Here is an 11,489-nt window from a genome sequence, read left to right on the forward strand (position 1 = left end):
GTTTACAGTATATAGAGACAATACAGGTACAGTATAAAGCTCCTCATATACATAATACAGGTACAGTATACAGCTCCTCATATACATAATACAGGTACAGTATACAGCTCCTCATATACATAATACAGGTACAGTATACAGCTCCTCATATACATAATACAGGTACAGTATACAGCTCCTCATATACAAATACAGGTACAGTATACAGCTCCTCATATACATGATACAGTATACTGTACATGACTATGTAGGCATACAATATGGGTATATAAAAATTGAAAACATTAAGACAATTCGATCATGGATTTTCAATAAAACCATCAGATGCTTATTTCCGGTTTCATACACACTGGCCCCTAAAGGGTGACCTACGCCACGTCTACGCACACACACCCTTACTCTTCACTATGACACAACACACCCTTTCACTTCACCATAACACTACACACTCACCATAACACTATACACGCACTCTTACACTTCACCATAACACTACACACTCACCATAACACTATACACGCACTCTTACACTTCACCATAACACTATACACTCACCCTTACACTTCACCATAACACTACACACTCGTCACTACACACTAACACTACACTCACCCTTACACTTTCACACACTCAACACTTCACCATAACACTACACACTCACCCTTACACTTCACTATAACACTACACACTCACCCTTACACTTCACTATAACACACTCACCCTTACACTTCGCCATAACACTATACACACCCTTACACTTCACTATAACACTACACTCGCCCTTACACTTCACTATAACACTACACACTCACCCTTACACTTCACTATAACACTACACACTCACCCTTACACTTCGCCATAACACTATACACACCCTTACATTTCACTATAACACTACACTCACCCTTACACTTCACCATAACACTACACACTCACCCTTACATTTCACAATCACATCTTCATATTACACGGTGGATGTGGTTTTAACAACTTGGAGTTATGAATGTCGGTGGTGGTGTGGTAGTGAATGTGTGGTGGTGTGGTAGTCGGTGCCAGTGTCATGCGACAAATCTTCCGGTGCGATAAACCTTCCGGGCTCAGCAATTACTGATGTTCATTATCGACATCTAAGACGTATGATTGATTTGTGAGAGCTGAAAATATTAATAAATACGGTAACGGAAGGTTTTGAATGAATTTCCCATTCGTATATCTTTGGCAAACTGACTACAATATAAGGATGATATGAAACATACTAACTACCAAAGGCAATGAAAGCACAAAGTGGGCAGTGCTTTGAAGTCGATGGAAATTGTGGGGTAAGAACACAAAATATTAACCAATCAAACCCAAGGATTCCTGACCTAACCTGCCCTAACCTAACATTACAAAATCTTAACCTACTTAAGCATTTACCCCGGAAGGTTTATCACACGACAACGGATTTAGATATTGAAAATAAAATATGAAAAGTTAGCTTCTTTAGGTTTATTTTTTGTTGTCACTGGCTAGTTAGCTTTTCCGCTATTTTATGTAGTTAGCAACCTTGCGGGGGGTTGTGTATGACTTCGGGTACACCGTTGTTTATTCAGAGGTTTAACGGTAAAAATAAATTTATCGTATTGTAGGTCTAGGCTAATTGATGTTTTTATAAGGCCTCTTTTTTATGTTTTAGGGTAATTATAACAGTCCCCAGAATAAAAAAAAAAATGTTTTTTGAAAATTCGGCAAAAAAAATCTAATAAATTCGAATCTGGCGCCGTGCACGAGGGTTACGGTGCTCCACCTCCACCCTTGTGACGCTGTCGATAATTTCGAAAGGAGTGTCAGCAAAAGTATCAGTCAACAGAAGGAAGCACTTATATGTTTGGAAGTCCGACTGCCACGTGACGCACGTCCCACGCTCCCCTCAATTTTTTTCATTACATGTAAAGGAGGTGAGTTATAAGTGTAATTATATAAATATAAAAAAGTACCTGAGTGAGGCTCAAGAGCGCCATACGTCTAAACTACACAAGGCCCCTATAGGTCACAATAGGCTTCATTAAACCTCAATGGTCAAGATGTTGTGACACTGAATAGTGCAGAGTATTTTCAATTCACAATTTGTCAAATTCGTTACATAGTGGTCAAAATATCTGTTTGGATGCAAATGTGAATACACTATTAAGATATCAGGTATCTTGCCATCATTAATGGTGTGACACTGTAGGCAGGAATTGGCCCTAAAAGGCATTGGTATTCAGTCCAAGGTATGAAGTTTTAGGGTTACTTGCTCCATACACAAATTTTGCCTAACATATCATCATGGTGGACAATGGATCAACTTGTGACTGTTTGCACTATAATTGCTTTGAATTCCTCTGCTAGTTCTCTTTTGATGGCGGTTTCCAGAGTTCTGTTATCCTGTTAGACAACCCAAGATCACATTAAACAGTATTGTTATTAGATGTATGTTTAGTTATGACATTAACTGCCGCGCTCTTTGTGAACTACTGTATATGTCGAAAGAAATAGTGAAGGAAGGGAGTCAGTGATTATAAGGTTGTCTGTGGTGTGGTATGTGGTAGTGATTTCTACAATTTTAAAGCAGTAAGTGTGGCAAGTAGTTTAGTTAGTAGATTGGCTGCCCAAACATTGATTTTCATTTCCTTCCCTCGTCTGTTACCCTTTGGCTGATTCACACTGGCAGCGGCATTTCCAGCCTTCCTACAGACAGTGTTGAGAGAACCGTCAGTACAAAAAGTGTGTGATGTTCTTAGGGTGGAAGGTTATATATTGTGGCACTCTTAAAGGCAAGGTCTGTACAAAGTCAGCTGTTTATGGTAACTGTGTGTGTAGAGATGTCGAAGTTTAGGAAGAGTGCGCCAAGGTGGAAGGAACTGACTGCTATTGTGTCTCACGTCTCGTCCAAACATCATATACTGTATATGGCGTACGGTAGTTTGAATCTACTTAAGATTTGCCAGTTTTATGACTCATATACGCAAACGATTCCATGTACACAATGTTATATGGACCACCACACAAGAGCTTCAGGGCTATCATGAACGTTAACTTTAATTATTCTGTTTTTGACACTGGGTATTCCGAGTTCTTTTCTCATGTTGCATAGTTAATGTTCAGAGAATAGCTTAACATAATGCTGAGGGCTTTGTTTTTGCAGTTTTCAAGTTTGCCAATGCCTTTGTTGTCACGAAGGACCTGGACTGGCGCGTTGCAATATGCCAGAGACCTTATGTAGCCTATTGGTACGCGCAGTGGCAGAGCAACGAAAGAATTGTAAAGGTGGATATATCTGAAAGTGTGGTAACAAGAGAATGAGGGGTAGTGGCGGCGGTGTGGTACTAAAATAATAGAGATAACGGTGATGGTGGTGATGTAGTAGTAGTAGGAGGAGTAAAGGGGTGATGATGGTGTGGTAGCAAGACAGTTGTGGTTGTAAAGTTACAGTAAAAGAGTAATGGTCGTGATGTAGTTAATTAAGGTGTGGTAGTGGTAGTGTAAGGTAGTTGGAAAAAAATGGAAATGAGGTAATGGGAAAAGGGTGGCGGTGGTGGTTGTGTGGTAGCAAGGGTGTGATAATAAAGGCGTGATTGTAATTGGGTGGCGATAGTGATTTGGATTCTAGTAGTAAAAGGGTAATGGTGGTGGTGGGAGTGTGGTAATAAGTGACGTGGTGGTAGTGTGGTAGTAAAAGTGTGGTGTCGTGGTAGTTAAAGAGTGTGATTGTGAACATTTTGTGATTGTTGAGTGGTAAAAGTGATACTTATGTCGATTTTATTGTATTTAATTTTCTTTATTTTGTTGTTGTTGTTTTTTTGGAACGGCGAGTCATTTGCTTAGTTAAGTCGACGTATTAGACAGTACGTGCTGTCGTCAAGTAACCAAACATCACAGTTTTATTTCTCGCCACAAACATCCTGCCCATGTGACGCCGCCGTGTCACTACAGGGTTGTAATTTCTATCATAGTTATCGTGTACATTGTGTATAATGTAGGTTCATTATTATACACAAATATACGAATATCCAGACCGAGTTTCAGAACCTGGGAATTATTTTCGAGACAAAGTCAGGGTGTCCAGCTATATGTTGAGTAAATATTTCTGATTTATGTCATTTTCTTAGGGAAGTGTAGTAAGTGAGATTCAGAGCAGTACAGCCGATCCCCTACTATCCTCAGCAAGCAATTTAGAGCTGTCTACCACTTCTACCAAACTTTGTATCTTTCTCGAAACCCAGCTTTTAATCTAATTCATCCATCCCAGTCTCTGCCTTCCTCTGGTTTGCCCTTTAAAATGATCATTAACCCCTTGTGTACGGGGTCCCCTCTGAGCTGAATAAAATTGTCTGGCGTTAGTCAAATAAAATATTAAAACTGGCAATCTAGCAGACGCAGTTTTCCAGAAACATTTTCGGGGAGTGTTTTAACCAACATTTGCCATATTTCTTCGAAAGGTATAAATCCACTTATGTCAGCATCTACTTCATCACCATATTCTGTGTATAATTGTCCATCTTCACTATCTATGTATGCAGGAGCCTTTTTAACACTGCTCCAAGTATTACTGTTTGGACGTGAGTTCCTGATGAATGTTAAGTTTCCACCTGTCATTTCAAGGTAATCTCTTTCATTTCAATTCTTACATCGCTGTTTAGTTTTGATGTTCAGCTTCATTATTTTGCAAACTTTTTTATCGTTTACTTTTCTGTCAAAAGTTTATCTTTGTGTGTATATGTGTGTATGCGCGCGCGCGTTCCATATGGGCCTGGTGTTAACAACTGGTAGTGTTGGTTGAGATGTGTTGGGGCGGGTGAACCAGGGGTTGTTCCTAGGTGGTTCCCCTAGTTTCCTTACACCTGCCTGTGTGACAGAGCTGTACGACACTGCAAATCAGTGTTGTGTGTGGTCATAAGAAGTCACACCACGGTTTCATGGAAGGACATACAGTACACGGGCCACATGGCCCCAGAGTTGACATTTGTAACATAAGGTTGGGAGGCTGGTAGATGTGAACTTCCATGTTTATATTTTTATTATTATCCACTCCGTATCTGTGTTTTTCTGGCTAAATAAACTATTTCAATTCAATTCAAATCAGAGAGAGTAATAGTGTTGGGTGGGTCCCCAGATCCAATCCAATCAACAATAGCTGCATTCCAACCAAGTGAGTCGCTTCATCCTTATAATCTCATTCTGTTCGAATACTGCTGGGTCTTGGTACTGATCGAGTCCTCTGGGGGTTAGTGGTAGTTGCAATGGTGGTAGTGTTAAGAGCAGTGATGTAGTAAGGATAGAATAGGGTGGAACAGTGTTCCTGCACCTGTTTTCTTAGAGGGAACGGCGTTCCGATAATGTTCTTTTACTGTAGTAAGGCTTCGCCTCTGAATTATCTGACACCGTTGAACATTTTTTATTATACGTTCATACGTACCGCATGTATACACATGTATTTTTTTACTTGCAGCTTAGCTATGTAACCTATATAACAATATACAGATTTTGTAATTTGTAATTCATTTACACTGTAGGTATCAATAGTATCAGTGTTTATAGTTTAAGTTTCATTGCAGTATTGATTTTTATTATAGTATGCAAATGTTTAACTAAATAATTAATAGAGGTAATATTTGTATTTCTGAAATACAGAATTTGGCTATTAACTTTATGTAACCGTAATGTGGAACAACTAAACAGAGCAAAGGGAAGGATTTTCTACAAGGTCTATTCTTCATGAAATATTTTATGTAAGTCCTGTTTTTGTTTGTTTGTTTTAGCTTATAGATATACTGTATAAAGGTACGACTATAGTATGCTGGCTACCGAGCTGAAGTTGGTCTACCGGGATATTTACACTGTAGCATCTATTGACCAAACTTAACCTAACCTAACCTGGATGTAGTGTAAATATCCCGGTAAACCAACTTCAGCTCGGTAGCCAGCATACTATAGTAGCACCTACTGTATTATATAAGCTCCTTCCGCTTATGCAATTCGTAGGTCCCTTCGTGGTCTTTGTTGCTAGGACTACACCGCTGGTTGGGGTAGTGGCGGTGGTAATGGTGATAGTGGTAGTGATGGTTCGGGTGGGGGCTGTAATGGTAGCAGTGGTGGGGGTGGTAGCCATAGGGGTAATAATGGTTGCTGTGGGGTGAGTGTGATGGTGGTGGGGGTGATTGTGGTGGTGGTGGTAGTAATAGTGGTGATGGGGTTTAGAGTGGTGGTGGTGGTGGGGGTGAGAGTGGTGGTGGTAGTAATAGTGGTGGTGGGGATGAGGGTGGTAAGAGTGGGAGGTGGTGGTGGTGAGTAAACAAGCGGTGAGTAATGTACTAGGAACACACTACACTATTCACCGGAAATAATGGTTGACACCCAACACTGAGTCCATAAGTGAGTTTAGTCATAGTCAGATTCTTGAAACACAATGGTGAGTCATTGTCGCGGTGAGTGTTGAGCAGCTTGTACGCACATCATTATCATCCGAGGTATCGTACAGTATGGCGAAAAATGTAAGTAAACGCGAGAACTTAATTTGCGCATTTATCTGTGTAAACAATCTTGGTGCGATTGTCTATTTAAAAACTATATATTGTGTATTTGTCTGTATAAATAATATCTCTAGATTCGCGTTTGTCTACATACTGTAGATACTGTAACACATCTTGGTGCACCTTTGTCAATAGTAACAATGTGCTCGTTTGTCTATAAACAATATAACTTAGGTGTGTATTTGTTTACATAAGCAATATTTGATATGCGTGTTTGTCTATATTAACAAAATATATTGTTTGTTTATATAGACAATGTATCTCAGATGTATGTTTGTCTATATCAATTATGTAACCTGGGTGTGTTTATCTATATAAACAAAATATATTGATTTTGGTTTTTACAATAGCGCACTCTATAGTAGCGCCTTGATTTGTCTATATAAACAATATGTCTTAGGTGTGTCTACAATGTCTCAAGTGCACATTTGTCTTTATAAACAATGTATCTTGGCTGTTTGTTTATATAAACATTGTCTCGAGTTCGCATTTGTCTGTGTAAACATTATACTTAATGTATGTAAAAACCACAATAATACTAAAAAATATACACATTTTATTAGGTAAGCCTGAGTACGGTCATTCTGGGAGCTTGCCCTGGTTAATTACTTGCTAGAACACTCATCTTCCCAGCCCATCATATGATAACTTGTTAAGGCGATGAGTCATTCTCTGGCTCTTTTTTTTTTCGACCCCTGACGTGTACAGATGAAACTATAACACAACGTTGGCATCACTAGTAGCCACTTGTTCAGGCTACGCCGTCTTTTTTCTTATACCAACAGTCTTCTTATAAGTTGTGACACATCTTTCACTTATTCCACTCCAACCAAACAAATGTTAAATTGTTTTACATTATTTAAATTACCATTAAACACTCCGATGATACAGTATATTTCTTATATGAATTTGTGAAAGCTGGCATGAAGCAAGGGAGCAGAGAGGCATCATCGTACCCCGGCAGCTACTTAGGTTTCAAGGTCGACCAGTGATGACTCAGTGGGTTGCCGTGAGTCATTTTCTTATGTTACTTAGGTGTATTCTATGTGAAGGAAGGCAGTCTTGGAAGTTATACAGTACTTCACTTGAACCCCCCCCCCCCACATATATTTCATATCTTTTGAATTTTAAGTTAGAAATTGTTAATGACGCAGGCCAGCTGGTCCCATGCACACAGGCAGGTCTAGCGAGTGCATCTATCTGATCAAGTGAAAATTACACTTTATACATGACTTAACCCTTGTTAACTTAATAAGTATAAAAGAATAGTGCACTACAACACCACATATTAAACCCAATGCTGTTGACAATAATGACGAGTAAGGTAAGCTTCCGTAAAGACTCGGTGACGTCATCGGGAGTAATAGAGTTCAGTGGATGAAGGATATATGTCAATATACTTACAAAGTTTACTTTGACTTCCAGGGTTTTCAGACACTTGCCAATACTATACACGACGGACACGTAATTTACACCTTAAATCAGAGTTGTGGTTTTGTGAGCTAATAACTAAATATATATTTTTTTATACAGACATGTATTACACACATCACCGTACACTCTTACTACAGTAGTGTTGGGTCGTACTCCCAGTGTCCTGCAGATCCTACTGAACACAGTGCGTCGTTCACCTGCAAAAAGATTGTTCCACAGTCCGTACACACACACGCTCACACACACACACACACACACACACACACACACACTTTGTGTATATACTTCGCTTTCGTTATTTTGTATTGAAACTTACACAAAAACATATGTTTATTCACAACGTGTACTGTACATAACCACGTATATGTGCACACTAACGCACAAGCAATATTATCTGCTCCCTCAAAGGCGAGTCAAAGCCGTGTTGGGGTGCCGGTGCTTCTTATCTTCACAGCAGCTACCCAGCCTTACTGCTGGGCTGGCTCCTGCACTTATCCGTTGAGTCCAAGGTCCTTTCACACTGTTTCTTCCCCTCCTCCATCCAGTTCTCTTGTCCTTAACGTTACGTGCTATTTAGTCTCTTAAGAAACATTCGGTAGTGATAATATTTGCTTATGAGTATTGTAACTCCCGCCATGCAAATTAGTTTAAAACATTCATCTCTATCTTCATATAACTACACTACCTAAATTGGATTAAGTAAGGTTGAGTTGATTAGGTTGGGTTGTTAGGCTTGGTGAAGTTAGACTGGGATAGATTAGGATAGGTTACGTTGGTTACATCAACTTTCGTTAGGTGAGTGAGCTAGGGACTGAGGATATGATTTTTAGCTTATATTATGTACTGCTGCTCCTATGGATACGTTATAGTGATGTTTAATGTGGATTTTCAAAAACAAATAATCATAAATGTATAGATACTATCGTCGTGTCGCAATTATACATAAAATACATGGCACATTCACCTCCACGCATACCTACTACACTGTACAGTACACACAGGCCAGGGTAAAGCCCTTGATCACCAGTCGTTAACTATTTCCGTGTGTACAGTTCAATAGTCTAGAATAACGGACCCTGGGAACCTTGTCCTGGTGAACAAGAGCCAACTCTACTGTACATCACGCCCACCGTATATACTAACCACGCCCATAACACGATGATCCAGTTATGGAGTAGGCCAATACTGTAGTCGCAATTGAGAAGCTCTGTAATTGGATTAAACACCGGTTACGACAAAATGAAAAGGGTATGAACGTCAGTCTTATGGCAATGTGTGAGATGTTAATGTGGTTGGAGTGTTCCTATGGCCAAGAGCGAGGCTCGCGGTGGCAAGAGTGTAGTAGCAAGACCTAAGTGATATTATGGGGTCACGTAAGCATTAGGCATCCCAGTTTATTTCATATGATGGTTAAATGTCCTAACTTAACAAACCGGTAACATAAGCTAATCTATTCTAAGCCAATCTAAACCAAACTAAATCCCACAGGTGGCATTGAGGTATTTATCACCTGCCTCATATTCACAACATCCGTATCAGCACTGGGAAAGTTTTGCGAGGCAGGTGCGTGTTTTAGTAAGAAGCTTTTTCCTTGCAAGATTTATTTTTTCTCCAAATCGTATTAATAACCCTCTCACGTATGCATGTTTGGTGCAGCATGTGGCTTGTCTTGGGTAAAACATGATATATTTCTGAAGGTAAAATAATACTAAGAACCTTGAATTCCAATGTGCCTTCTTTTCGGTTTATGGAGTCTCGGGTGTTCTTGCCACTCTTCAGTTATTATTCCTTTCCTTCTCTCCCCTTCTTACCTCCTCTACCACTCTTCCCGCTCACCGCAAGCCAGCCATCTCCCATTTGGTCCCATCTTAATCATTTGCATGACAACAGATCAGAAGAGAAATTACCAATATTGTTAACACATATCACAGTAGTGCCTCCGTTAACCAATGTAATTACCGTGGTGAAGGCTCCATAGGTAGTAGGTCGTAGGCAGTCAAACAGGGAGGTACTACTGCCTGGGAAGATATTGTCTAATGGTAGACTCTGCTGCCATATGGCATCACGAAAATTGTGACCAAGTCCCAGGTTGCTGATCTGACTTTCTGCCTCATTTACACACAATTGCAGGGTCTCAATTGTTTCTCTTAATTTGACAACACAACATACATATATTGTTTCTCACCATTGATTTTTTTTTCATTTTTCATATCTTTATGGTTCTTTATTATTATTATTATTTTTGTTGTTATTATTACTATTATTATAACTGTGTTATTGTTATTATTATCATTATTATTTTATTAAATTTTTATTTTGTTTTATTTTTATTAAAAATTTTACTTACTATGAATTATTACTATTATTAAGATTAATACTATTACTATTATTACATTTTCGCCCCCCAGGCCCTGATGTGGGTCAGTGACCTGTGCCCGGGTGGGCTAATCCCTGAAAAAAATAGGGATTATGAGGTTTCAGATAGGATAGTTTATACCAAAACAGTCCTTTAAACCAGTTATCATGTAATTAAGCTAGAACCTTGTCAGTGATCCCCATGTAATTAACTTAAAAAAAATCTTTACAGAACATGGGTGCTCCACCCCTCCCTCCCCTACCCTGATAAACCAGTGCAACAAGTTATGATGTTCACTGTCACTTGTGCAGCCTCATATACCACACACCGTCTCTCCAGAACTTCCCCGAGGAAACACACTCAAATAATTTTCCAAAAACACCCAACCCCCCAAACAACTCTCTCTCCCTCTCTGTATATATATATATATATATATATATATATATATATATATATATATATATATATATATATATATATATATATATATATATATATATATATATATATATATATATATATATATATACCCGTATTGATAAAATCACACAGGGAAAAGGGAAACAATGGAGCACCTTAGCTTTCGTCTTTATTCAAGTGTAGCAACCAGTTAGAGTTTGAGCATGGAACACTGAAAGGGTCTGTACCTTCTCTGGCCAGAGCCCACGAGCTAGCTCATGAGCTGCGAAGTACCGAAGACTCTTGCCAGTTTCAAATGCTAACCAGAGTTCATCATCTAGTGGCATTCCCTGTGCCACAAACACAGCCAACACCACAACGTTCATGTCAACAGCCTCTTCGTGGCTGCATGGAGCAAGTGAGGCCACCCCTCCTGTAGAGGTGGTTTGCTGAGAGCCACCTATCCATCAATAATAACCAGCTGGTTGCCCTCTTGATCAAATGGCTGGAGGAAAACTCGGGACAACTGGACAACTCGGTCTTTTTACTCTCCACGCTAAGGAATTCCAGCCAATTTCCTAGTACTGTATTCTTACTGTTGCCACTAGACGTATGCTCACCCCTTTCCGACTTATTGCTCTTGCTGTTCCTTTCAGAGAATCGGTGACGTACACCTGTCCCACAATAGGTCCAGGCGTGATGATATTTTAAGCTGTGAAGACAAGTATGGGATGGAGACTTGGTGGGCA

The sequence above is a fragment of the Homarus americanus genome, unplaced genomic scaffold (assembly GCF_018991925.1).
Source record: "Homarus americanus isolate GMGI-L3 unplaced genomic scaffold, GMGI_Hamer_2.0 scaffold31037, whole genome shotgun sequence".
In the NCBI taxonomy this organism is placed as follows: domain Eukaryota; kingdom Metazoa; phylum Arthropoda; class Malacostraca; order Decapoda; family Nephropidae; genus Homarus; species Homarus americanus.